Below are 25,290 nucleotides of genomic sequence, written 5' to 3'. Positions count from 1 at the left end.
ATCAGGTCACCGGTACACAAGACTCAAGGCTCGGCTCAGTCTGTGCTTACAGCTTTATTCTCTCTGGGACCCAATCTCTGGGACTCAGTCTCTGACCCGATCTCCCACTATTAAGAGAAGGCTAGGATATTTTTATACCATGGGGGTAGTGGTAAAAGCTTTGGCTGTTAGATGCTTTGTGAGGCATTCTATTTACATATGGAAGTGGGTTTCTGCCAGACTGCTGTCTGCCTGAAAAATCACACAGGAAGGCATGGTATTCCTAAAGCCTGAGGCCATGTTTATGTTATGGCATTTGTGGTGGACACTTCAAAAGGAGAGACAGGAAAGATGCCAGGAAGACACCCTGCTTATGAAAGGAGCCCGCAGCACATGATCCCGAGCTGCATGAGCTGTCCGGTTGTGAAGGGGCTTCGACTTTGCATAACAGAGGTCTCCAACAACTAACACGCATGCTGATTTGTTATTGCTTATTTAACACTCTACTTTCTAGCCAGTTTTCTACTAAATGCAGCATGGTTCAACAGTTGATTTAGACTCTAAAGACAGATGGCCTGGACCTGAGTGCTAGCTCAACCACTCAGCAGAGGTAGAAAGAGAAGTGACTTAACGTCCCTGTGCCTCAGTTTCTTCATTTGTAAAACAAGATCGCTAATGATGCTACACATAAGTTATTTAAACAAGCTGATATTTGCCAATCACTTAAAACAGTTCGTGGCATAGAATATGTTCTAGGCAGGCATGAAACAGATTGCATGTATGAAGGGTGGGGGAAAGTGGCCAGAGGAACAATGAAGGCAACAATGTAGAGAACATGTATGCATGTTCCTGACTGTTGTATGACACTATTCCTGGGGAGATTTGAACTAATGGCCACTCACCCAGGTAGGGAACCAATGATGGACCAAAGTAAGGTATCATCACAGCCCAAGTTGGCGAAACAGTAGGTTGTTTTTTTAAAAAAAATTTTATGTCTATGAGTGTATTGCTTGCATGTATGTAAGTGCACCCATGGCATGCAATGCTGGAGGAGGTCAGAAGAAAGCATCTGATTACCCTGGAACTGGGGTTTCGGGCTGTTGTTAGTTACCGTGTGGGTGCTGGGAATCAAACCTGGGTCCCCTGCAAGAACAGCCAGTACCCTTAACCACTGAGCCATCTCTCCGGTCCCATCAATGAGTTTTATTAGGGTTAGTTATGGGAATATGGGTGTGAGAGGTTACTTACAGGAGCATAAGTGACTCAAAGACAGCTGCATCACCAAAGCTCACCCCAGCATGGGTGTTAGCTCACAAAAGTAGGAAACCTGTATCACACTGCACAGCCTGCAGGCAGCTCAACAGGTTGGAGAGTGTCGTTTCTGGGTAGCTCAGTGGGTCTGAGCCTCTTCCAAGCTTAGGGAGGAAGGGGCCTGGTGCACGTGATCAGTTTCAGGGCTCTTCTGAAGCTTTGAGCTTTTTACTTCCCGAGTTTTGTGGAGCTTCCCTGTAGGATGGAATGTGTAACGGGAGAGGATATTGCTCTACAGCACCCAGATCATCCCCAGGCTTAGGAGGGTGAGAGGTGTCACCTATCGCTCTGTGCCGTTCACACGTGTGTGTATGTACACGGCATACTCATTATCAGCCATTGCTGTACGGAAGTATGCTTGATGTGAAAGCTATGTGTTAACCACATTCAATATTTATACTTTCTAAGACACCAAATTTCTTTGACCATGGTGCTTAAAGTTATTAATTTTACCTAAGTCCAATGTTTAAAACTATGGTAATAATTAGTATTCAAGATGCATATGACTGTATGTAATGAGTAATAAAATAAAATGAGTTACCAAGCCTCAAAAACATACGGAGGAACCCTAAATGCTAGATGAATAACCCAGTCTACATACTCACTCTGTGATTTTAAATCTGTGATATTCCGGGAAATGCAAAAGTATAGAAGTGTTGGTTACCAGGGATTCGCAGGGAGGCAGGGACGAAGGGGTGAAGCACAAAGGGTTTGTAGGGCAGTGTCCTGATTAGCTTGCCTTGCCAACTTGAAACAGCCTACACTTATCGGAAAGGAGAGCCTTGGTTGAGGAATTTTCTAGATCATTGGCCTATGGGCATGTCTTTGGGGGTTGTCTTAATTGTTAACTGATTGGCCTACAGGCATGTCTGTGAAGGGTTGTTTTGATTGTTAATTGATGTAGGAAGGCCCAACCCACTGTGGGAAGTACCATCCCGGCGGCAGGTAGACCTGGATTGTATAAGAAAACTAGCTAGGTATGGACCTGTGAGCCAGACAGCAGCACCCCCATGATTCCTGCTGTACTTCCTAGGCTGAGAAGCACTGAGGGTCATGAAATTCTTAAAGCAACAAGCATGTTGTATACCAGCTGGAGATTCCTTCGGATCACCTTTAGCATTTGTAGCTTTTAGACTTAAAGAGGAAAACTTAAAGGCAAGAGGAAGAAAAATCCACAGTGCTTTCCAAGAGCGGGAAGGAGACTGAGGAAGTAGCCACAGGAATTACACTCTGAGGAGAATATTCTATACATCGAGTGAGAGCTTCGGGTTCTGTTTTATCCTGGGAAATCAGTAAATATTGCTAAGTTATCCTTCTTCCTCCTCAGTCTCCTCCCCTACTATCTCTTTAAATAGGTAAAATCCAATTTAATACTCAATAAAATAAAATCCAATTTACGGGGTGTTCATTGAGCACCTACTGCATGCCCAGCATCATGCTGTGTTGGTTGCTGTGTGGTGGGGAAACAGGTGCGTGAGCTGTTTCACTGTCCTCCCACCAGTCCTTCACCCGCCATGCTCCACCGTGCTCACACTTTCTGTCTGCCTGTTTTCCCATTCTCCTTCAAGGACTTCAGAGAATCTGGCTAGCTGCATCCAGTTCCTACTAGAATCTCTGACTATAGATTTAGGAAGATGAATGAAACCTTAGAAATGACTTTGCTTTGTGCACCTGGGCCGTCGAGTGGGGCTGCAGCCCACAGCCCTTAGGGGGTAAATTTCAGTTTTGTGGATTAATGGTGTACACTTTTTGGTTCTTTGTGTGTGTGTGTGTGTGTGTGTGTGTGTGTGTGTGTATGTTTGTGCATACACACATGCAAATACACATTCAGGCACACACGCATGAGTGTATGTGTGTGTGTGGATGCCAGAGGTTGACAGATATTGGATGCCTTCCTCAGTCAGTCTCATTTTTCTGAGACAGTCTTTCACTGAACCTCAAGCTCACCGTTGGCTAGACTGCCTGACCTAGATTCATCTTGTCTCCACTCCCCTAGGAAGTGCTAGAATTAGGGACAAGCACCAAGGATCTAGACTTTTACATGGGTGCTAGGTATCTGAGCTAAAGTGCTAACCCTTGTACAGCAGACACTTTACCAGCTGAAACATCACCCCAGACTGTTTTTATTTCTGGTTTTTTGAGACAGAGACTGGCCTGGTACTCACTATGTAGCAGAAGATGATCTCGAACCCCTAATCCCCCTGCTTCTATCTCCTGAGTGCTAGGAGCAAAGGCATGCACCACCACACACACTTTACGCGCTGCTGGGGATTGAATGTGGGTTTGTGCGTGCTAGACAATCATTCCACCAGCTGAGCCACATCCCCGGCTCCATGAAGGTGTAAATGTAAGAACCGATCATTTCCTTGATCCATTTTAAGTTTCTAGACCTTTCCTGGCATTGAGTACTTTGCTGTTCTTAGAGCCGGCAGTTCCTGCCGTTACGGAAAAATCAGAGACCAATGGCTGAAGTCAGGTGAGGAGATAGAGTTTAATTTCACCCAAGTGGCAGAGTATGGATGAGTCTGGGCATTTTAAATGGATCTCTAGCCAGAGAAACAGAAGCACAGATGCCCATGGCCATCTCTAGGAGCCTAGGGGCATTCTCCCAGGTTTCAGAGATCTATATTCAAGACAAACCAGGATTCCGAGTTTCAACTGTTGATGGAAATTTTAGGAATAGCTAGTATAAAGGCAGTTTAATGCAGACTTAGTGTGAGTTAAAAGCAAAGGAGTTGTTCCTGGGGAGAAACATTTGAGAGACATATTTGTGTGAGACACATTTGAGAAGAGCTTCCCAGGAAGAGAGGCATGCGCCCCTCCCCCGAAACAGGCCACATCTACCTGCAAACAAAGTCCCACTACAGGTAACAGAGGAGGAAGGACAAGGCCAGAAAAGATGGGACAGGAAGACCAGTCCCAGAATTCATCTCCAGCTCTGAAGACGAGTTAACATATTAAATCAAACCTATAACCCTGGAGTTTGGTTTTCTCAAACCATTTTTCAGGACTTTAGAGATCTGAAAGCAGCACAAACCAGAACAAATGTTGAAACCAAAATACTTTCAAAGCAAACAAACAAAAGAGATACCTTAAAACAAGCATCTTGACAGGAAGCCAGAACCAAAAGGTATCTAACAAGTAAGATCCTTAAACAGTGAGCTCAGATACTGTTTTATATAAACAAGTAGCACTTAAAAGTTTTGTGAAATATTTAATAGACCTAGAGACATTGTCTAATAAATTTAAAGATGTTTAGGGGTACCCAAGTTTATAAGGCCTTTGAATGCATCATCAAAATAGCCATATTTATAAGTCTGCACATGTGTATTTTAATTGGGCATGCCAAAATAAAACAGAAAAAAATAATTTTGTGCACAATAAAAGAATGAAAAGAAAAATTCAAGTGGCCAGAAACAACATATAAAGGCAAATATCATAGACACACATAACAGAATTACATGAGATCAACACATAAGAAAACTTAAAGACATATATGACATAATTACACGAAATTTCAAGCAACACATGGAAAATGATTATCATAGACACATATTACATAATTTCACAAAAACTAAGTGCACCCAAAACACAATAATCAAGGAGTTTGATTGGAATGGTCTTTTGCAAGGAGGCACTCATCTTTTAAATCTGAACTGGAGGAGAACACTTCTCCTTCATAGCTATGTGGCAGTTCTCCCTCCTCTTCTGGTAAGCATGAAGCTGGGTTTTAGGGTTCAAGTAGCATCCAGCTGGACTCAGGGATTCTTCCCCAGCATGGCCTGATATCAAGTCACTTGACTTCACTGAAAGGTTTTTAATTTGGAGGGTTTTATCTTAATACCATAATCTCCTGTGTAGCCTAGTTTAAAGTTGTCCAGAATTACCTGGAGGACAGTCTGGGTCTGACACTTGGACCGGGAGGAACTCTCTGAAATTTTGTATGTGCCTAGGACGTGTGTAATGTGTGCACAGGTATGGATGGAGAGGGCTAGACTCTCCCTTGTTCAGATGCCTTCCTGGCTGGCCACCCCTTGGTGACTTAAGAGGTCTTACCTTAGGGCCACACATATAATCCCTGAGCTGTCACCTGAAGGTGAGTGCCTGTTTAGGTTACATGACCTCAGCAGAACCTTAGGGTGAGGCCCAGTCAGATTCTGCGGCTGCACAGAGCCATGGGACCATTACTTTAATTCTCACATTCACATACCATCATTCGGAGTTTAAGACAGTTGTTACCTCGTTATTCCCACAAAATTACTGTTCTGCCTAAAACAGGGCAAGCACCTTGGAAACACATCTGGTCCCCTTCATTCCTGACTGGAGGCCAGTGCCATCTTGGAATCACATCAAGACTTTTTGTGCAGCCTCCTGAAGGGAATTAGCCTGTGTTGGCTTCCACCAGTCTAATCTTGGGGCCCCTTACCTGATCTGGACATCCATTCTGGGTCTCTCTCCATTTCGCATCACCTGGTGAGAGGCTCGGATCCTGGGCTATGCAGCTCTTTCTGGCCTCCTGGAAGGAGACCCCAGAGAGGAAAGTCTTTGGGGGTGCGCACTTCTCTGTTCCAGGGTCCAGTCGGGGTGAGGGATCTAGAGACTTGATCTCGCTGGGGACCTCTAGAAATGTTACAGAAAAATCAGAGACCAACAGCCAAAGTCAGGTGAGGAAAGGGAGTTTAATTTCACACTGGCAGGACTGACCCACAGATCAGTCTGTAAAAAGTCAGCCCCCACTCAAGTTTTGGGGGGCCTTTATACTCATATGTGAGGAAATGCAAGAAGCAAAAGGCAAACCGTTATACTCAAGTGACAAGTAAACCAGTACATGTGATAATTAAGTAAGTAGTCTACAGGTTCACGGTGGCAAATCACAGGAATGTGAAAGCCTTGGGAAACAAAGACTTCTATTCTGGGTAACTGCAGGGGGCAGGGGACAAGCCTCCTGTTCACCTTCCCATCTCGGGATCTCTTGTCTCAGAGCTTTTCCTGCTCCAAAGTTCTTAATTACCATCACATTCCAAGAGCTTTTAGCATCCATCTGATGTGCTCGTATACCCATTATACTATGTCTTCCCTTCTTCACCCTGGCTAAGTCTTCTTTTCATCCTGGAGTCTTCTCTCTCTCTGCCCCTGGCTAAGTCTTTCCTCTCTCCACCTCTTCCCTGGAGCCATTGTCTTTGGAAGTATTACGTATTGTTCATTCCACAGAACTTCCTGTCTTGGAGTTATTGTTTAAACAAGGCATTCCTGGGGCTGGAGAAATGGCTCAGTGGTTAAGAGCACTGACTGCTCTTGCAGTGGACCCGGGTTCGATTCCCAGCACCCACATGGCGGCTACGAGCCATCCTTAACTCCAGTTCCAGGGAAATCTAAAGCCCTCTTCTGACCTCCGCGGCATTGCACGACATGGGTTTACTCACATACATGCAGGCAATACACTCATACACATAAAATAAAATGTGAAAAAACAAAAAAACAAGGCATTCCTGAAATTACCTTTTCCTGGCTGCTCTTCTCACTTTCGGGATGGAGGAACTCAGAGATTTGAAGAGAGCACTTGGAAACAATGTTGTGGTTTGTGACTGCTCTGTGATAAAGCTTGTCAATCTCTGTGCAGCTGAAAATGTTGACTGACAGTCCCGTACAGATGCTGGCAAGGCATGCAAGCTCCTTTAGATGTTTACATGTGTCACCCACAAATGTCAAGGAATGCTCAGTCTGTCCCCGTGAGGCCCCTAGGTAAGTGACACCGTAGCTGTGGTAAGGATGCCATTCTGGTGTTGCAATATGCCTTTGGTATTCCGGAAATGTTTCGTCCTCAGATTCATCCGAAGACCCTTCAGGGGATAGTCAGGTCACCCAGTGCAGGAGACAGCAGAGCCCTTGCCATCCTGATTCTTCCAAATGCATTGCTGGCATTCTCCAGGGCTTCTGGCCTTCTTCTGTTCCCCCGGCAGTCACCTCAGACCAACACTGTTTCATTCAGCCTGGTAGAGACAGCTTGCTTGGCAGGCTTGATTTCCTTTCTTTTCAAAGCAGGGCTTGAGTCTCAAACAGAAACATCACCTGTGCCATCAGTCCTCCTGCAGCAACACTTGACAGTGAAGAGAATGGGTACAGGCAGTGCTTCTGCGGGGCTGGGGCACACCTCTGTCATCCCAGCACTCAGGAGGCTGAGGCAAGAGCATCACAGTGAGTCTGAGGCCACTCTGGCCTATATAGTGAGCTCCAGGCTAGCCTGGGCTACAGCGTGTGGCCCTGGGTTCAGTTCCCAGAGCTGAATAAATGGCATGATGGTGCACTCTTCTAATTCCAGAGGCAGGAAGATCAGGAAATTAAAGGTCATCCCTAGGTACCTAGCAAGTTTGAGGTCATCCTGGGCTGCATGAGACCCTGGCTTTAATTAATTAATTAATTAATTAATTAATTAAAAAAGACAAATAAAATAAATAAATAATAAAACAATAGTTTTTATCCTTTTGGATCTCAGAGATTGACACTGGTGTCTTCCTGAATTGCTCTCCACCTTATTTCTTGAGACAGGGTGTCTCTAAGAACTTGCCAGTTGACTAGGTTGGCTGGCCACCAAGCTCCAGGGCCTTCTATTCCTGCCTCTTACCCCTCCCTCACCAAGCTCTGGGATGAGCAGCACCACTGTGTGGGGATCCAAACTCAGCTCTTCATTCTTATGGGACAAGGACTTTATTCACTAAGCCATTTCCCAAAGCCCACTTGCTATGCAAAAGAATCAAATGCCCACAGTGGGTTTAAGGTCTGTAAGAACCCTGGTGTAGAGGCTGAGTTTGGGGGCTAGGAACAGGCGGTTGAGGAGGGCTGGGGGAATAAAGAAGATTCACAGAGTCGCTGGAAAATGAGACACACTTTTTCTTCCCCTGGGTAAGGGTACACAGGCTGCTGGGCAGGGGGACACTAGGCAGGAGTGCATATGCCTTTGGTCCCAAGGACTTTTTATAAGAACCTACACAACGGTGGATTTTAACCAAACCTGGTTACACAACAGATTACATCACTGTTTACTTTTGGGGTCCCTAGACATTCAGTATCAGTCATTTCATGCTGACTCATAGATCTCTGGATGTCTAATATTAGCTATCTTGACCCATGCCAGAAATCCCTATTAGCACCTTGCCCTCTGAATGTAACTAGGCCTTCGCAGCCTTGAGTCCCTGCACCAGGGCTTCCCCTGCCGCCAGGGCTGCTGATCTGTTGTCCACCAGGTCTTCCCTCACACTGTGGCTTACCTCAGTTTGCAGTGTCAGGTCCTCTCCCCATGTGCCCGGAGCTGGCTGGGATCTGCAACAGCCTCCTACTTTTCTGAACTGTCTGTCTCAGAGCTCTTTTTATCTCCTCAGAACATAGTTCTTCCTTTGTTTCCCTGACTCTCTTCTCTCTTCTCTCTCAGAACCAATGTCTATTCTACCATCTTACCCTAGAAATCCAATAAATTTCTCTTTGATGATATTCTTGTGTAGATAATACAACACATTCCTTTAGTTGTTTTTCCCTTGCTTACCTGAAGCTCTTTGGTTACTTAAGGTTTTTGTTTTAAAGTCTTTGTCTAGCTGGGTGTGAGTTCAAGGCCAGCCTGGTCTACATAGTGAGTTCCAGAACAGCTGAACAGCTGGGGCTACAGGGAGACCCTGTCTCAAAAAGACCAAAAAAAAAAACAAAACAACAACAAAAAAAAACCATTCTTTGTCTAGTAAGTCCAATGCCTGCGTTTCTTCAGATACTTCTTCTGGACCTGTTTTCCTCCTTTGAATGAGGTATGTTTTTTGTTTCTTTGTGTGTCTTGTGATCTTGTCTTGAGAACTGAGTATTTGGAAAAAAACCTACTACCTCTGCATTTGCAGACTGACAGAGAAGACCTCCAGTCACTGGAGCATGTCACAAGTCCTGGGATTAGCCTGCTGTGAAGGATAAGGTCCTTTCTCGGCATGGATTGGGTGTTGCCTTACATAATTCATACTCTAGTTAAATTTGTTCATGATTACTGTCTCCCTGGTGCTTTGACGCCCTTTCTTCCTTCCTTCTCCCCTTCCCCCTTCTTCTCTTTCTTCCTCCCTTTCCTCCCCTCTCTCCTTCCTTCCTTCCTTCCTTCCTTTCCTTCTTCAATTTTAGTCCCATTTTCTTCTATATTATATATCTGATTTCCTATGGACTATACTGTGTCAGTACAGCCTAGTGACTAGCTAATAACTGTCGGGTAATTCTCCTGTATCTTCAATGAATATGACTTCCTTTCTTCACCAATAGATCTGTTTGTGGCTGGGGAACTCATTCAAAGTTTAGGCCATTTACAAACCTGTCCTAGCTCTCATTTTCAACTCTGCACTCTCCTGTAGCCTGTGTGTGTGTGTGTGTGTGTGTGTGTGTGTGTGTGTGTGTGTGTCCTGGCTTATGTTCTGTTAGGGAAACATAGATACCTTGGGTCTTCTCTGTTCTCCTCTCTGTCTTTTCTTTCTTTCCTTCCTTTCTTGTCATTTTCTCCCCTTCCTTCCTTCCCTCCCTCCCTCCCTTCCTTTCTTTCTTTCCTCCTCCCCCCAATTCACTATGCAGAAGTATCAGGATAGCCTCAAAATGACATATCCCAAACTGGTCTCAAGTTCAAGTTCATGATCTTCCTGTCTTAGCCTCCCCAGTGCTCATACCATCACATTTGGCTCTCTGGTTTCTTTAGTACAAGCTTCCTTGTGCATATGCACAGCATCAAACTGACAGAAGCAGGCAGAGACTCCTTGTGGTCCACTACGGTGCTCTCCTTTTCTTGATTTCCTAGCTAAATTCTTGACTAGGCTGCAGTGAATTTGTCCCAACAAGAGTCAAAGCCCAAGGCTCCTGCAGTGACTCTTACCTGCATCTTTGCTATTGGGTTTATTGTTGATTCCAACCATGTCAAAGAGTGTGGGGTTATCCACGCTCTCAACCACAAATCATCATCTCCTTGCAGCAAACCTCGTAGTTTTCATGACCTATGAGAAATACTGCCATGGCAGAGCTGGAAGTTGTGGGAAGAACTAACTGTAGGTAAAAGCGTTCTGGACTCTGACCATTCCTGGTCGAGGTTCAGGACATTTCTTGATTATGTCTGTCTCTTGCATGCTTTTGGCTGATTTTTAGAGCATTGAAATGATAGGCTGTGATCATTATTTTTCCCGTGAGTTGCTCCTTTCTGGCAAGATAGCCTGAGCTTCCTGCTGCACTAGTGTGGAAGTGCTGTCCGCAGCAATCTGTATTCGCCAAGCCAGTTGTGCATTTGATGTTCATGAGGTTTGAGTAGCAACAGGAATGAGCCAACGCTGGTTTTATCTAAGATAATTTTCCACTTGTGTAAAAGATCCCACCTCTCTCCACTCTCTACATAGGAGTCGTCACTGTTCTTTGATGGTCCCGCTGAGAAGCATTGCACAGCCTCCTTGATTTCTAGGCCCTTCTGGATGTTCATACCTTGCCTCTTCAGCCCTTTTAACGTCTGCTTGATGCTGTTTTCCACTATTCCCCTCCTCTGTTCCTTCATATAAAACTGTGATTCTTCTATTTGTTTATCCCTACTTGAATGTACGCTTTAAAGGGCAGGACGTGGTCCTCATCAGTTTTGTTCACTGATGTCCGCTGGGTCTCTAAACTGTGTCTGCAGTGGATGATTGCTATAGTAACTCAAAATGTGCCATGAGATAAACAGTAGTGTGCTGGGGAGATGGCTCTGTCAGTAAACTGTTTGCCTTGCAAGCAAGATGACCTGATTTTGATCCCCAGAATCAATGTACAAAGTGCTGTATGTTGCTGCATGCCCTTGCAATCCCAGCACAGAGGAAGCAGACACTGGCCAGTCCAGCCTGTTTGACGAGTTCCAGGTCAATGACAGATCTTTTCTCAAAAAGAAAAAGGGAAAGAAAAAAATAATAAAACCAAGATAATGGCACCTGAGGAGGAATGAACCCAAGGTTGTCCTCTGACCTCCACACATGCTGGAACAAGCACATGCACCCACTCATACATGCACACATCCACATTCACACACACATACACAGAAGCATCGGTATCCTTTACAAACCACAGTGCCAAGGATTCAATTATTACACAAAGCAGGGGTAGTGTCTTGTTGAACTCCTAAGAGGTCAAGCCTGGAGAAATGGCTCAGCAGTTAAGAGCACTTGTTGCTCTTGCAGAGGATCCGAGTTCTGTTCCCAACACCCACATAAGGCAGTTCACAGCTGCCTGTAGCTCTAGCTCCAGGGATCCAATGCCCTCTTCTGTCCTCCACAGACTCCTCCACACACATGGCATACACTCATACATATTCATAAATAAAAATAAAATAGATCTTTAAAATGTTCTAAGAGGCCACCAGGTATATCACTTCTTGGTGACTCTGGGCAGCCTTGGGGACAGAAGAGCGGGGGTATTCTTTTCTGGTATACTTTACTTCTCCCCAGCTCAGCAGTTTCAGTGTTGGGTTTATTGTGTTTTGGGGGACTGGCAATACCGGTTTCTTCTGTTCTCCAGCTCGTGGTGGAAGGAAGCCTTCTCTCCCTGGAGGCTCTGTGTGATCTGACCCCCAGGTCTTTCTCCTGTCACCTCCAAGAAAGATGCTCTCATCTCAGATGGAAAGGCCAGGACATGCTGGGGCAGAACTGGCCTTGTTCTGCTGTCTCAGCTCCAGAGGGTGAAAACTGCATTGTTAACCACAATGACATCAGAACAGGGAGGATAGAATGGTCACCTTGTGTCCCATCACTGGCACGTGGTCACTGCAGTCCCCATTCTCTGTGTCCTTTCTGCAATTGCTTCTGAAAGATGTGAGTATTCAATTTCTTAACAGTTCATAAAGTCACCGATGTTCTCCTGAGAAGCAAGTGGACTGTTTCATGTTGTCACCTGTTCAACTCGGAAACTGCAGTCATCAGCAGACCATCAGCACAAGGCTGGGGTGGGAAAGGCAGGGAGAAAACAAAACAAATAAAATTTTCATGTATCTTTTTAAAAATTTCGAAATAAGTATTAGGTCATAAGAAGTTACAAAAACAGTGTAGAAAAGTACATTACCTAGCATCCCCCCAGTGGTGACAACTTGTATCCTGGAGAACATTATCAGAACCAAGAAAAACGACATTGGTACAAGGTCACAGGTCAGCTTTTTATATACATGTGTACATTAAAGGAAAAAATTTTTTCTCCCTCCCTCTTCCTTCCTTCCTCTTTCTTTTTGCTTTTGGATAGGGCTTCATTTATCCCAGCCTGACCTTGTCCTTGCTGTATGACAGAAGATGACTGTGCTGGACAGCTTTGGTTGTCAACACACCTGGGTAGAGGGAGCCTCAACTGGGCAACTTCCTCCATTGAACTGGCCTGTGGCCATATCTGTGGGCTATTTTCCTGATTTTTGAGTGATGTGGAAGGGCCCAGCCCACTATGGGTGGTGCCATCCCTGAGCAGGTAGTTCTGTATTGTTTAAGAAAGCAGGTTGAGCACAGGCCACTGGAGCAAGCCAGTAAGCAGCATTCCTCCCTGGCCTGTGCTCCAGGTCCTACCTCCAGGTTCCTGCCCCGAGTTCCTACCTTGAACTCCCTGATGAACTGTGACCCGGGAGATGTAAGCTAAATAAACCCTTTCCTCCCCAAATTGGTATTGGTCAGAGTAGTTTGTCATAGCAATTGAAAGCAAACTAGAACAATGACCTCCTGCCTCTACTTCCCAAGTGTTGACATAATAGGTGCCTGGTTTATGTGGTGCTGGGGATAGAACCTAGGGCTTCATGAATACTAGGTAAGCATTCCATCAACTGAGCTACATTCCCAGACCCTAAAGAAAAATTTCAATAAAAAAGATGTTCAAATTATAAAATCTTACTTAAATTATGCTTTAGCTTTTTTTGATGTCCATTATTTAATTTTTACTAGTGGGAAAGGATGCCATATTTGTATAGAGATAAGGTCCATTAACTCTCTGTTGCTACTATAGCTAATTACTGCTCATCTGCTGGTGTTATAGTGTTATCTTACAACCCTGGAGGCCAAGACTTCAGCATCATAGTCAATGGGGTGAAGCCAAAGTTTCAAACCAGGCTTTACCAGTCAAACCTCTGATCCCAACACTTAGGAGAGGCAGAGGCAACAGGATTGTGAGTTCCAAGTCAGTGGGATAAAAAGTTGGACTCTGTCTCAAAAGCAAAATGCATAAGCACAATGGTGGGGGAAAAAAAGCAGGAGGAGGAAAGGAAGAGGAGGAGGAGGAGGAGGAGGAGGAGGGAGAGGAGGAGGAGGGAGAGGAGGAGGAGAAGGAGGAAGAGGAGGAGGAGGAGGAGGAGGAGGAGGGAGAGGAGGAGGAGGGAGAGGAGGAGGAGAAGAAGGAAGAGGAGGAGGAGAAGGAGGAGGAAGAGGAGGAGGAAGAGGGGTAGGGAGAGGAGGAGGAGAAGGAGGAGGAAGAAGAGGAGGAGAAAGAGGAGGAGGAGGGAAAGGAGGAGGGGGAGGAGGAGGAGAAGGAGGAGGAAGAGGAGGAGAAGGAGGAGGAGGATGAAGAGAAGAAGGAGGAGAAGGAGGAGGAAGAAGAGGAGGAGGAGGAAAGGAAGAGGAGGAGAAAAGGAGGAGGGGGAGAGAAGGAGGAGGAAGAGGAAAGAAAGAAATGAAAGGTTCAGCTGGCTCGACACTCTGAAGCCCTCCAGTCGTGCTGGCATCCCTTAGCTTCTGGCTGCACCACTCCGATCTCTGCCTCCACCTGCACTGGCCTTTCATCTGTGTTTGCATCATTTTCCCGCTCCTTACAAAGATGCCTGTGATGGCATTCTGGCTCAACCTGGACAGCCCAGGATCATCTCACACCAAGATCCTTCCCCTCATCATGACCACCAGAACACTTTTTCTGTGTAAGAAACATTTAGGGACCAGGGACTGGGGCGGCTAGCATTCAGCCTGCCCTGCAAGGCAGATTCAGGGATGAATGAGAAAAGACTCCATCCTCTGCCACCTGAGCATCTCACCTGAGCCTAAATGGAAAGGTCTTCTGATGCCTTCAAAAACTTGAAGGCCTCTTCTTGTCCTTTACTTTGCAGTGTATTAATTTATGATTGCTTCAGAATCTAGAAGTGAGTAAGACTGTGAACTTGAACTTCGGTGTCTCTCCCATGCTTTTGCTAACGAGCTTGAAAGAACTGTGGCAGTAAGGGCATTGTCATAAAATGGAGCGGCAGCTTTTGCAATATTTACAATCTGCCAGTCCGAAAAAAAAGGAAAGAGACATTGCTTACTTCTGTCTCCATTTTTGGCAAAGTTAGTTGTTTCTTAATTGATGTGGCAGGCCCAGTGTGGTTTGGGTCGTCCTCATTCTTCCTCCTTTGCAAGATGTCACTTTGATGGTGAAAGTTCAAAGTTCAGATCTGTGGGCAGTTCTGAGCTGGCACTGATAGCCTGAGGATCTGGAAAGAGGGCTTCGGAGGCTCTGCTGGACTGCTCTCCTCCTCCTCAGAAGATCACAGCAGATCCAGTCTGAGACAGACATGGAGCTGCTTCCCAGTGCTCACAGAGAAATGTCTTCGTGAGATGACTTCAGAGGCATCCTCATCCTATGAGCCAGTGTTTGGAAACAGAGTGAGAGCAAGGGTCAGAGGAAGACAAAAGCTGTTTCTGTGCATGCTGTAACCTCAGGGGTGCACGCTCCTCCTGCAATGCAACACCCATGACCTCAACCGTGGGGCGCTCGGCGTTGCACCAGCTTGTTTCTGCCCAAGATGACATCACCACCACTGCTTGGAGACAGTGTGAGGCTCTTTCGGCGCAACTGTGCCCTTGCCTGCATTTCTTCATGTTTGTTTCTCTGAGGAAATCCCAAACTGATCTTATTCATTTTCTAAACTCAACTTCTAATTCATGATTGAAACAACCACGTCTGTGTTCACAGGTATTAGGGACCTTTGTTTCTTTGTGCTTCAAGTAACTTTTCCTTTATTTCGTGTCTCTGGTCATTTGTGTTTATAATTTCTTATTAATTGAAATATTTAATATCCACAACTATGGGGCTGAAGTATTAAAATAAATTGGGATTTTAAAAATTAGTAATTGTATGCTAATGTTTTATAAAAACTCATTTCAAGATTCTAAATTCATTTTTTTCCCCAGTTGCCAACTCAAAATTAACTACAAGAATGAGCAGGGGGCTGGAGAGATAGCTCAGTGGTTAAGAGCACTGGCTACTCTTGCAGAGGACCTGAATTCAATCCTCAGCACCCACATGACGTCTAACAACCATTTGTAACTCCAGTTCCTTGGGATCTAACGCCCTCTTCTGACCACCGTGGGCATTGCATGACATGGGCATTGCATGACAGATGCACTTAACATACATGCAGGCAATACAATTATACACATAAAATTAAAAAAATAATAAAATATTTTAAAAAATAAACTAAAAGAAAGCAGGGAGAGTCAGGTGGGAGGTGAAGAAGCAGGACCAAGGTGCTGCAGACAGTGCAGATGAAGGCCTTTCAGGAAGACTGAGGCAGGATATATTCTCAGAATAGTCCACATTTGTCAATCTCCTGATGGAAAGACTTCCCTCATACTGGCCATTGTTGGGCCTGCAGCTCACTCAGCACATTCTCCTGCCTTATAACAAGTTCATCATACCAGAAGTCAGGGCTCAACCATTTCAAAGACCTTTAGAAATAATGACAACATGTGACCTAGAGAATGAAGGTGGTTGCAAGCTCTCCCAGAAAGAAGACACCTGTGTGCCTTCAGCCCTGGTGCATGCTAGGCTGCTGTCCTACTTAGCTTTAATAGTCAACTTGACACAGCCTAGAGTCATCTGAGAGAAAAGCCTCGATTGAAGAATTGTCTAGATCAGATTGGCCTGTGGGCATTTCTATGGGACATCGTCTTGATTATTAATTGATACAAGACAGTTCAGCTCACTGTGGGTGTCACCATCCCTAGGCAGGCAGGTCCTGGACTGTATAAGAAAGCTAGCTAAGCATGAACCTGTGTAAGCAGCATTTCTTCATGGTTTCTGTTTCAAACTCCTGACTTCCCTCAGTGGTGAATAGTGACCTGGGAGTTGTAAGATGAAACACGCCCTTTCTTCCCATGCACTGCTTTTGGTTAGAGTGTTTTATCACAACAGTGTAAAGGAAACTAGAATAGCTGGGCTTGGGGATCAGCTGCAGCCAGTCTGAGGGCCTCCTGCACTAACCCTCTACTCTCCTGAGAAGCTTGGCTATTTTGTGGTTAGACTAGCTTTGATAGGAATATAATCACAAAGCTTCCCCATGGTGCAATGTCTCACCCTTCAGAGTGCTACAATAGTGAGCCCAGCACCCTGTTATTCTCAATACTCCCTACGGCTGAAGGGAGACAGAAACACTTGGAAGTCTTCATAAGCTGGTGATAAGGACCCACTTCTTCCCTTGAGCCTGGGATTCATTTAGGTCAATGCTATTTTTACTTCTGGTTTATGCTGTGTGTTATTTCAGTTGCTACTGATTTTTTTGTGTACTCAGATATGAGTAAGATGGAAAAGTTTCTTTTACTTGATGAAAGCGACACTGGGTCTTTGAAAGTGTGACGAGACCGTTCTCAACTCAGTATGCTTGACTGAGGGACATAGGGTGCCAGAAATTCAGTCACCAAAGATTAATCTGGGACAGCAGCCCCCAGGATCATTGTCTCATGCCAATTATGGTTAAAGACGTGGACACTCCTGGGGAGTGAACAAAGGCAGAACCTAGCATTAAGGAGAATGGCAGAAAAGCAAGAGAAACACCCACTCTTGGGAGTTCTCAAAAGAGGAAAAGCTGTTAAACTTCCTTGTTTAGGAGTCTTTATAGAGATATGACAAAAACCGGACAACGGCTCAGGTTATTATGAGTTTGGTTAATTCTCTAGATGTATTGCTGACTGAGCTAATGGAGGACTGCCAACTCTTGACATGACCCCCTGGCACACCCAGAGATGATCATGCACTCTTTATGTGCTGCCCACCCGATTAGAGATGGTTGAAGTCTCCCTCTGTCTAGCTCTGACTCTGGCTTTGTTAGTTATTGACTCTTTACTAGTTGTTACTCACTGCCAGATGTGACTGCATACTCGCCTCGCATTGTCTCAAGTGCTGTTAATTATGTAAGCTTTCTTTGTTCTCATAGCTACCAAGAAATGGCTTCAGTGTTCTTAGTTAACCCCTTATCTAGGCATGGTCTGGGGTCTCTTTCTTAGAAACTCTCTTTACTTAGTCTGTTACAATTAGCTGCCATAGAAGCAAGGATATATGAACAGAGAAGAGTGCCTTACTTTTATCTGGACAATTTGGTCAGATTAATCTTCGGTCTTATAATCTTTTCAACCCCAACCTCTCTTCTCACTGTAACATATGTGAGCAACTTGTAGGGAAAATGGGCCATTTTCCCTTCCACCTACAGAGAACTAGCTCCGGGGTCAGAAATAATCCACTTGCTCAGTGAAGTCTTTAAATGATAAAGACCGTAAGTGGAAACCTTCCCATGGGACTGGTGCTAAACACTTCAGCAACAGCCCAAGACACGGCTGTGCTCTGGTGCTACAGGCACCATTCCTGCCTCCATGTAGCCTGTGACAGATCCCAAGACAACTTCAAGGAACACACTTTGACTCATGTTTGTTTTACAGTTATGCATAAAATTGGGGATTTTCTTTTTTACTGTTACCTCCACATCTCTGATGATAGAGTTTGAGGAAGATGGCACAGAAAATGACTAAATGACTTCATTTCATGGCTAGGGGGAAAAATCTTAGATATGTACCATCAAACCCAGCATTTTTATTTATTAGAAAATTTTTATTAACTTATTTGTTTGTGTTCACAGGTGCATTGTGTGTGTGTGTGTGTGTGTGTGTGTGTGTGTATGTGCGTGTACACCACAGCAGACTTGTGGAGATCAGAAGAAAACTTGTGGGAGGCAGTTCTCTCCTTCCACCATGAAACCTAGGACATTTATTAAAAATTAAACCACCTGTGGGGTCTGACGGTGTGATAGTTCCGGACATTGTTTCTTAGACTCTTTGCTTGGCAAGTACAGCATCAGCGTTGTGAGGGGCGGGGTTGAAGAGCTTCTCCAAGGATGACCCTTCCAAGCCTGCCCACCTCATAGCTTTTCTGGGCTCCAAGGCTGCTATGACCACATTGTGCATGAAGTCGACAGCCAGAATCCAAGGTGAACAAGAAAGAAGTCCTGGACACTCTCACCATTGTAGAGACACCACCCATGGTAGTTGTGAGCTTTAGGAGCTAGGGGGAGACCCCACGGAGGCCTCTCAAATACATCAGCAATGACTGCAAAAAGCACTCCTACAGGAACTGGCACAAATCTAAGAAGGACTTCACCAAATACTGCAAGAAATGGCAGGATGACATGGGCAAGAGGCAGCTAGAGTAGGATTTCAACAGCATGAAGAACTGCTAGTCTTCCACAAGATCACCCCCATCCAGATGTGCTCTGTCACAGGGCCCACTTGATGGAGATCCAAGTGAATGGGTGGTATGGCTGAGAAACTAGACTGGACCCTGGAGAGGTTGGGACAGCAGGTGCCTGTGAACCAGGTGTTTGGGCGGGATGAAAGGACTGATATCATCAGGGTGACCAAAGACAAAGGCTACAAAAGGGTCACCCGTTGCTGATATACCAAAAAGCTGCCCGGCAAGACCCACCAGGGGCTGCATAAGGTTGCTTTTATTGGAGCCTGGCAACCCTGCCTGTGTGGCCTTCTCTGTGACTCAAACTGGGCTAAAAGGCTAATGTAAGAGATGAACAAGCTTTTCAAGATCAGTCAGGGCTACCTTACCAAGGGTGGCAAGCTAATCAAGAACAAGGGTGGCAAGCTGATTAGAATGCCTCCACCAGCCACAACCTGTCTGACAAGAATATCAACCCAGTGGGTAGCATTGCCCACTATGGTGAGGTGACCAATGACTTTGTCATGTTGAAAGGCTGTGTGGTGGGAGCCAAGAAGTGGGTGCTCACCCTTTGCCAAATCCTAGCTGCAGCTCAAATGGCTCCCCCTGGAGAAGATTGACCTGAAGTTCATCAACACCACCTCCAAGTTTGTCTATGGCCTTTCCTAGATCATGGGGAAAAGAAAGCATTCATAGGACACTTAAGAAAGACTGGATTGCCAAGGAGGAAAGTGAATGTCAGAACACATTATGTAGTTGGTGGGATCTCAGTGAAAGCTTTTCCAATGAAAAATAAATAAACTATAATCAAAGAAGTTTATTCCAGGGTGGTTCAATATTTGGAAACGTCTACAATAAAACTCATATTAGCTTATTATAAAATTATAAAAATTATAGGTTCTTCAAGGTTTTATTTTCTGAAGTAAGTTGTCATCATTAATTCATGGAGCATGCTTTGAGGATTTGAAAGCTTTCTTAACAGTCATGGGCTTATAACCCATCCACAAATGTAGTGCTTTTTGCTCAGGTGGCTGGGGGACATTTGGGTGTCTGGTGTTGTGGATGATGTGATGTTAAGCCTCCTTCCCTCCCCTCTAAGTTTTTAGGTCAATTGTATATTCCAGAAATGTTGTGTCTTTTATTTACTTGGCCTTGTTTCCCTTCATTCCACAACCAGCCTACAACAAGAGTCTGAAGTTGCTGAGTTTTGGCCATGAATGCACAGCATACTGGATTTTGTCCAGTGCTTTTTGCATCTACTGACATGATTGTATTGGTCCTTTATGTTTTATTGTTAATGTAGTAAATTACATGAGCTGGTTTTTTTTTTTTTTGAAGGTTGAACTTGTTCCTATGTGAATTTCTGGGACATCTTTGGTTAATAAGGATATGTTATTATTCTTTAATTACCTGAGTTTGACTTGCTAATATTTCTGTCAACAATTTTTATGTCTATGTACTTGAGGGATATTGATGTCTTTAATTTTCTCTTCTTGCAACATCTTTGTTTAGTTTTCATACCAAGGTTACGTTGACCTCATTAGAGTGAAGTCGTTCCCTTTTCTCCCAAAGTGCTCTCTCCATCTTTACTTTCCAGGGTAAAAGTTTGGACTGTTATGTCACTTCCCTGAGGTAAAAGAACTTCTTCAAGACCTCTTGGAGTACAGACCTGCTGACAATGAAGGTTCTCCAAAGATACCTTTTCAAATCCGAAGCATGCATCAGTGAGAGTTTGACAAGAAAGCACAATGGTTTCTTATCCGTCAGGAAGCCAATCCATGTCCATGGGAGGCCAGTATCTAGGGTTAATGCAAACTACCCCGCTTGTCAGAAGAGTGTCCCCACACCCATACAAAAAGATACACCCCCACTCTCCTTCTGCATCCACAAAATGAGCTCACATCAGTATTTCCCCACAACTTACGGTTCCTTTCTGTTTACTATTGCTTAAGGCATTTTATGCTCCTGGGCTGGTCTCTGGGTATACTCTCCTGCCCTGTACTTCCCAAAGATAGTCTTTATTTATAATCTCACTCACTCCCCATCTAAGCTGTTGAACCATCTTGGCTATTCTAACACTTTTGCATATACCCATAAAATTATCATTTAGACATGTTTTTGTTTTTGTTTTTGATCAAGCAGAGTTGTATTAAACCAGCTAGCTGGGGCCGGCCGTTAGACATGTTTTTAAACCTAGAAGTAATATGAAACCCTCAGCCACAGCATGCTCACTGCTATGGGAGTTACCAAATGCTCCCCCTAAGTCTATGCATTGAAAAACTTGGTCTCCATGGGTGCTAATGGGAAGTGATATGGACTGTTGGTGGGAGTCCTTGGGTCATTTGAGATGTGGCTTTCAAGGAGAGTATGGGAGCCCAGGCTTTCCCTTGTCCTCCTTTGCCCACTAGTCATGAGGTCAGTAGTTCCTTCAGCCACATGCCCCCCACCTTGACATCTAGCACCCATGAGAAGCCCAACTCAATGAATCCATCTAATCTCCAGTGGAAATCCCCAAACTGTGAGCACAAATAAGTCTTTCCTCTTATAGTTACCTCAGGTATTTCACTATAGTGAGAGAAAGCTGACCATACAGTAAGCAATTTTGCCTACTGAATCACCAGGAGGAAGCCGTAAAGGTAACAGAGCCACACTATTACATTTGTGAGGATCTTAGAATGGGAGTTGAGAGTCAAGCAGGAGCTCAAATTTTCAGAGAGTGCACGTGGGTAAGGGTTAGGGCTATCTTGTTCCTTGGCATGGCATTTAATGAAGGGGTGGTGTTACTGGGAGAATTGGGATTCCCTTCCATGGATTCTTAGTTTTGTTAACAAAAGAAGTTAAAAATGAACTTAGAAGGAGTTCGAGGACCATTCTATTAGAGTTTGTGAGAAGCTGTAAACCTCAACAGTTTCTGGGTGAAGGGAGATGAGGAGGAATACAGAGTTATGCCTTGGGAATCAGGGTCCAAGAAAGCAGGTTCAACAACGGAGGTCAACAAATAGACACAAGGCGGGAAGGAGGGACGTGAACTTCTGAGAAGATGAAAATGTTCAGAGTGAGGGAAAGAGACAGTCTATTAAGAAAGGGAAAATACTCCCAAGAATAGGAGTAGGGTAGTGAGTGAACTGAGGGAAAAGCTCCAACTGCCCTGGGACACAAGGCATTTTTACAGGACATTTACATAGCACTCACTTCTCCTTAATTCGAATATAATGAGCTTCTTTTTGAGCATGCTGTCCCTCCCTCCCTCCCTCCCTCCCTCCCTCCCTTCTTTTTTCCTCCTCCCTCCCTCCCTTCTGGTGAAAAAAAAAATCTGTATTTAGGATTAGACTACTGGACTGCTTAGATGATCCCAATTTTGTTGGGAACATCCAAAGCATCATAATCAGGAGCCAGACAAACATAGGCCTTCTTCTCTCTGTCGGGTCTGATCAGGGTATTGACTTTGGCTATGGGCATGCGGGGATCTCACGGTCTCCCGCCGGCCGCGTTGCTGGGGTGTGCGCGTGTCCCGCACCGCGTTGCTGTGGGTCTCCGCGTCTACTGGGTGCTGGCGACTCTACTGATCGCTGCGCTCCCAGGCGGGTCCCTGCTTCTCCGCATTGTTGAGGCTCTCTGCAACCGGGGCTGGCCCGTCCGTTCTGTCCCAATCCACCGTGCACTTCGTCCAGATATGAGATCCGGATCACGTGGGAAGGTATGGAGCCAGGGAAAGCTGGGTTTCCGTGAGTAGTGGCTTACGAAGAGACAGCCCTCTCCGGGAAGGCTGGATCGTAGGCAGTAAGACACAGAACTCAGCTCAGTCAGTGGTACAGCCCCTTTATTCTGTGACTCAGCTCGGCTCCAGGCCTTAGTGATCCAGCTTCGATTGTTGAGGGAAAACCAGGATACTTTATACTGTGGGGGTAGTGGTAAAAGCCTTAGCTGATAGGTACTTTGTGGGATGCCCTATTTACATGTAGAGGTGGGCTCCTCCCAAGCTGTCAGACTGCCTGAAAATCACACAGGAAAACCCGGCAGTTTCAGAGCTGGAGGCCATGTTTCTGTGACGGCTACTTCAAAAGATGAGTCAGGAAGATGCTGGGAAGGCACCCTACTGATAAAAGGAGTCTCTGCATATGAAGCCGAGCCCATGGGCTATCCAGACATGGAGAGACTGCTACTTTACACAACAGGGGTCCCCAACATTTGGCCACATCCATGTCATAGAGCCTGTTTGATCTGATACTTGATTGGCCTTGACATCCACAATGAGCACAAGCATGTTGCTGTCTTCTATCTTCTTCATGACTGACTCAGTGGTTGGGGGAACTTGACATAGTGATCAAGCTTGTTTCTCCTGGGGGTGCTCTTGCAAGGACATTTGGGCTGCCTCTGGAGCCACAGGGTCTTGGGTCACTGATGGTGGGTGTGATGGCTAATCCTGGGTGTCAACTTGACTGGATCTGGGATTAACTGAAGTAAGAGAGATCTTGATTGGATCATCTGAAGCTGGAAGACACACCCTAAATGTGGGTGTTGCCTTCTGATGGCAGCCCGTATAAAAGGCCAAGGCAGAGGAGAACGCCTGGCTTCATGCTGCTTGCCTTCTCTCTCCCTGGTGAGTTCGTCTTGCTGCTGTAGACTGACAACTAGCTGATCTTTTGGAATTTGTCAGACCTTCAGTGCCAGATTAGGACTGCTGAGACATCCAGTTTCATGGACTGAGCGACTACGGATTCTCAGCCTCTCCAGGGAGGTGCAGCCATTGTTGGACTACTCGGACTCTATCCTGTGAGCTAAGTTGATAAATCTCTATACATATATATTCATTCTACTGGTTCTGTTTCTTTGGAGAACTCTGGCTAATACAGTGGGTGATGTGCAGATCTTCTTTTTGTGGCTGTGAGTGCCTTTCAACACTTCCTTCTCGGCTTTCAATGCCTTCACTTTAGCTTTGGCGTTGGGAGGGGCAGGAGCTTCCTTCTTCGCTTTCGGCGCCATCTTGGCAAAAAGAGCATGCTGTTCTTTAGATGAAGCCCAGGTGGGAAAGGGCTTCTAGTCTTTCTTGCCAACTGGCCTCCTTATATGTTAATCTTTTAAAAAAAAATTTATGTGTATGAGTGTATTGCCTACATGCATGTAAGTGCATCATGTGCATGCAGTGCTTGCAGAGGCCAGAAGAGGGTATCAGATCCCCTGGATCTGGAGTTAAGGATGGTTGTCAGCAGCCAGGTGGATGCTGAGAACCAAAGCCAGGTTCTCTGGAAGAGCAGCCAGTGCTCTTAAATGGCTGAGCCATCACTCCAGCCCTAATTTTTTTAAAGAAAATTTTTATTTTTTTGTCTTTATTTTGTCATACATGCATACAATGTGTTTTGATCAAATTTACCCCTATTCCCTCCCAATTCTTACTGTATCCACCCCACCACTTTTTTTTCAAAAGTTCATGTGATTTTTTTTTTCACCTACGGAGTCCACCAAGTGCTGCAGTACAAGTGTGGCTGTAGAGTCATCTACATCAGTATGGGTCTATGGCTCTACACCCATGCATCCCTGAAAGAAACTGACTCTCCCTGCTGACTTCATGAGCCCCTCTCCAATCCATGCAACCATTTTGCCAGTCTTGATCTTGTGCAAGTCCTGTGCAAGCAGTCCCAGCCTCTAGGAGTTCATGCACACAATGGGTCCTTTCAAACCCTAAACACAGTGTTTCACTGCAGATAGCCACTCCCTCTGGCTCTTATGATCTTTCTGTGCCTCCCTTCCTCGTTGATCCCTCAGGCTTGGAAGGAATGTGATGTACATGTCCCTTTTAGAGCTGAGGACTCCAGTCTCTTATTCTTCACATGGTGACCAATTGTGGGTCTCTATATTAATTGCCCTCTATTGCATAAAGAAGCTTATCTGATAAGGGATGAGAGATGCACTAATCTATGGCTATAAAAATTAGCACTTAGGATAGCGCAGCTCTCCGCGCCGGGATTCCCTAAGCGACATTCACCCTTCCATCCCCCGCCTCGCCATTCTATACTCCTAGTTTGGGCCCTGCGCCATTCCTAGTCTCAGGGCCCCAGACACCTGGGGAACCAATACTGCTTCCTGACCCTTCCCACCCAGAGAAACTCAGTCCCTTTCTTGGGCTCCAGGAGCACCACTTCTGGTCCTGGCCCCGCCCTCACCTCTCTCTGCTTCCCTGGGCCTGCACCACCGGCTAACTCTCCTAGCCTGCACTACTATCCTCAGGCCTCTTGGGATAAGTCTATAGCGCAGCTCTCCGCGCCAGGACTCCCTAAGCGACATTCACCCTTCCATCCCCCCCCCTCGACGTTCTATACTCCTAGTTTGGGCCCTGCGCCATTCCTAGTCTCAGGGCCCCAGACACCTGGGGAACCAATACTGCTTCCTGACCCTTCTCACCCAGAGCAACTCAGTCCCTTTCTTGGGCTCCAGGAGCACCGCTTCTGGTCCTGGCCCCGCCCTCACCTCTCTCTGTGTCCCTGGGCCTGCACCACCGGCTAACTCTCCTAGCCTGCACTACTATCCTCAGGCCTCTTGGGGTAAGTCTATAGCGCAGCTCTC

The 25,290-nt window shown here is 45.5% G+C and overlaps 2 pseudogenes; one reads left to right on the top strand and one right to left on the bottom strand.

Moving 5' to 3' along the window:
- LOC103745435 overlaps nucleotides 1-19,525 on the top strand; it is a 70,502-nt pseudogene extending 50,977 nt beyond the window's left edge.
- A 2,546-nt stretch (nucleotides 19,526-22,071) lies between these two features.
- LOC103745416 lies at nucleotides 22,072-23,712 on the bottom strand (annotated as a pseudogene).
- Nucleotides 23,713-25,290: the final 1,578 nt, after the last annotated feature.

This window comes from Nannospalax galili, unplaced genomic scaffold (genome assembly GCF_000622305.1).
Source record: "Nannospalax galili isolate Female #2095 unplaced genomic scaffold, S.galili_v1.0 scaffold762, whole genome shotgun sequence".
Classification (NCBI taxonomy): Eukaryota; Metazoa; Chordata; class Mammalia; order Rodentia; family Spalacidae; genus Nannospalax; species Nannospalax galili.
This window is presented reverse-complemented; position numbering and strand designations above follow the sequence as displayed.